Here is a 3,821-nt window from a genome sequence, read left to right as displayed (position 1 = left end):
AAACATCTTGATTCAGCAGAGTAGGAACATATAAGTCACCCTTAGGGAGGTACATGCTAAAGAGAGAATTTTGAGCAAATAGTAATACAATCTACCACTGAGAGATAAACCATATATCATCGAGCTCATTTATTTAGTCACTTTGGTGCCTTTATCCTATATACCCAACTATAGTGTGAAATGATACATAAGAGTTAGAAAGTTCCTTTCAGAAGTTAACAGCAGGCTGTCTACAATGAATGAATACCAAGAATTATGAATTATGACATCATTTCTGATAGCCTGGAAAATAGTTTTTATATCATCCCTCTAATGGAATATAGACACATGGGCATTCTTGGTTGTCTTTTGGTATGAATAACCTTTCTTTTGATTTTGTATTTTCCCAAATCTGAAGAACAGGATGTTGAATGAACTTTCTTCACTGATGATGACTTTCCAGTCTGGTGCATTTCTCCACAGTCTACTCCCTGCTTCGATTCTTGCTATAGAAGATCATTTCAGAGATCTGAACATCTAAGCAGAAATTTCCATAGCACTGAACAATAAAGTAATTATGTCCCATCATCATTTGTCCTTCCCTTTTCGATCTGTGTTAGCATCATTAGCTTTAATCTAATAACACCATCTCTTATTACTGAATACATTTAGAATTCACTTTCTTGGTTAATTTTTATTTTCACTTTTGTAAAACCTCCAAAATGTTTTGTTAGATCTACTGTCTTTCTGATGCTCACTTTGCTTCTTATTTTCTCTCTCTCTCTTTTCCTCATTTTCTTTTTTTCTTCTCTCTCCCTTCCTCTGCCTTTACCCTTCTACCTCCCTGTCTCTGTGTCTCTTCTGTCTTCTCTTTCTTGCATGCTCTTCTTCCCTTCCTCCCCCCCACTACACACTCCCTTTCTCTCTTTCTCTATTTCTTTGCTCTTTCATGTTTTAACGGCACACAGATAGTGGCGGGGCTTGATAGAATCCATTTCATTTATTGAATGTCTAGTGGACACCTGGTGCTTTGCTAAGGATGTTGGGGCTTTTGTAACATTAGATCATACTAAATACGCCACATGTATGTCCACAAACTATCCGTTCTGCCTATACAAAAAACTTGTAAATTAGTGGCTGAAAGACATTTGGAGCTTTATCTGGAGAATTCAGAAATCCTTATTTCTCTGACTCATCCTCAGCAAGAATAAAAAAGAAATGGCTCTACCTCTCCATGTGTGCTTATTCTGAATGCACCTGAAATAACTTATCTTTAATAGGTCCAAGCAGCTCACACATTTGCTTTCATTACTGATATTATAGCTCTAGTACCACCTTGGGCCCTTTAAATAGTAAAAAGTATCAGACTCTGTATAGTTCCACTCAAGGCTCTTTTAAACCAAAGTAATAGCAGCTGTCCTCCAATGGGTTTCAGGCTGATTATTAGTAGCCCAGTTCTCCTTTCTCTTCCAACTTGTAAATATGCTAGTGTCAGGATTTATGTGCAATTGCTCCCCATTGCCAGATGCATGTTCTTATTCTAACTCTTTTCTGTGAGCTCAATACAGTTTATGTCTGTAGGATGAATTCATATTCCTCATCCATTCATTCATTCCACAGATAGTTATGGAGCATCCTTATCTGCCAGGCACACTGTTTGGCGCTAAGGTCCTGCAGTTAAAGATTCAGTTCGTGTACTCAAAGAAGTGAGGCTGGTGGAGGCAGGCTAGGAAATAATCATGTTTAATACAGTGAGATAGATGTTGTGATCCAAGTAAGCGCTGTGGTCCTCTGAAAGTGTAGGAGAATGTCACCAACTCAGCCTTGGGGAAATGGTCTTCCAACAGATAGGGACCCTCTGCTGGTCTATTATGCATATTTAATATCATTAGTTCTCTGGCTCGAGACAGCATTTCCTAAGGTGTGGTAGTGAACCTTTAGATTACAACTAGGAGAAAGACTCAGGTTGTTGCTAGGGTGTATTTGCAAAGAGGATTTTTTTTTTGAAGCAAATATTTCTTTGACATATAACACACCTCAAGAAAATTATGACCTTAAATTTATTTTAGAGAGAAAGAGCAGGAGGAGGGGCAGAGCAATTGGGAGAATGAGTCTCAAGCAGACTCTGAGTTGAGCGCAGAGCCCTTTTGGTGGGATCGACCCCATGACCCTGAAATCAGGGCCTGAGCTGAAACCAAGAGTCCAACACTTTACCAACTGCACCACAGTAAACCACAGGTTTACACAACTTCTGAAAAATATTTGAGAGCAGCTGCAACTATAGATTTCAACTCTATGATGATTTCTTTGCCCATTCTTTTCTCTCTTTTCATTCCCAAATAATCTCTTTCAGACACAGTTCAGGTAGAATGTAGAATGTATCCATCTCATATTTTGTCCACAGTTCTTTAGGCGAGATCTGCTGTGTCTTGGCCAGGTCCAGTGCTCTCTTAATATGAAATATAAAGGTTCTCAGAAAGCCTTCTCAGGGCCTCTTTCATATCACCATTCTCATATAATGTATCATCTCGCATTAACCCCAGTGTGTTGGCCCCTGCAGCATTGTAATACTATTTTCAAATACCCTCCAGCCACCATCTTCATGCTCACCATTTTGAGTTTGTACATTCTTTGTGATTATGTTATAGAGTTTGATCTCATATTCCATTTACTGTACCACGATTTACTTATTCTATGTCAAGGAATATTTGGGTTTTGTGGGCTTTTTAAAAAATATTTTATTTATTCATGAGAGACACAGAGAGAGGCAGAGACACAGGCAGAGGGAAAAGCAGGCTCCATGCAGGGAGCCCCATGTGGGACTCGATCCCAGGTCTCCAGGATCACACCCCAGGCTGCAGGTGGCACTAAACCACTGAGCCACCCAGGTTGCCCAGGTTTGTGGGCTTTTAATACCATTCTAATATTCCCTTTAGCTCAGTCTTGTCAAGAAACAATAACCACCTGGATTTAAATGACATTGTTTTTGTTTTCTTAGGTTTATCTTTTTTGGTTACTTTCTATTTATGGAAAACTATATTAGCTTTTCTCTTTTTTCTTTTTTTTTAAATTTTTTTTAAATTTTTATTTATTTATAATAGTCACACAGAGAGAGAGAAAGAGAGAGGCAGAGACACAGGCAGAGGGAGAAGCAGGCTCCATGCACCGGGAGCCTGACGTGGGATTCGATCCCGGGTCTCCAGGATCGTGCCCTGGGCCAAAGGCAGGCGCCAAACCGCAGCGCCACCCAGGGATCCCCAGCTTTTCTCTTTTTTCTAAGTGGGGATATAAAATTTTCTCTTAAAAATTTTGATTGAAATGAATGGATTGATTTAAAAAATCTTTCAGTGATAATAGAGGTATAATATTATGACAAATATGGAGATGGGAATCAAATAGCTGAGTTTAGGATAAATAGATTTAGAGTTTTGGAGTTTTTGTTAGAAGGTAATAATTTACATGCCCAGGTGTCTAAGCAATCACCCTCCTCAAACAGTTGGTTTAATAATTTATTAGAGCATATGGGATTAATACAGGCTTGCTTTGTGAATGTCCAAGGAGTATCTGGAATCTGCATGCCAAGAGTTTGAACAGACCCAAGTAAGAGCCACACCAAGAATCTGGGTATTGGAGAGAGAGCAGTATGAGGATGGTGACTGCCTGGGAATGGGGTCAATTGTCAAGTGGGATGGAGAAGAGGTGCTAACTCTACACACTTCTCTCTGGATCTCAAGGCCCTAATCCACAGGTTGCATAAGGAAGGTCAAAAAACTGATTTGACTTTTACATCTTCATTTCCCTCTGACTTAATAATAATAGTTGCAATTTATAGTGTACACATT

At 39.2% G+C, this 3,821-nt stretch overlaps 1 pseudogene; it reads right to left on the bottom strand.

Moving 5' to 3' along the window:
- Positions 1-2,272: 2,272 nt before the first annotated feature.
- LOC129521641 (cytochrome b-c1 complex subunit 7-like) lies at positions 2,273-2,513 on the bottom strand (annotated as a pseudogene).
- Positions 2,514-3,821: the final 1,308 nt, after the last annotated feature.

The sequence above is a fragment of the Nyctereutes procyonoides genome, unplaced genomic scaffold (genome assembly GCF_905146905.1).
Source record: "Nyctereutes procyonoides isolate TBG_1078 unplaced genomic scaffold, NYPRO_anot_genome, whole genome shotgun sequence".
Taxonomy (NCBI): Eukaryota; Metazoa; Chordata; class Mammalia; order Carnivora; family Canidae; genus Nyctereutes; species Nyctereutes procyonoides.
Note: the sequence above shows the minus strand (reverse complement) of the source record. Positions and strands in the feature narration are given on the sequence as shown.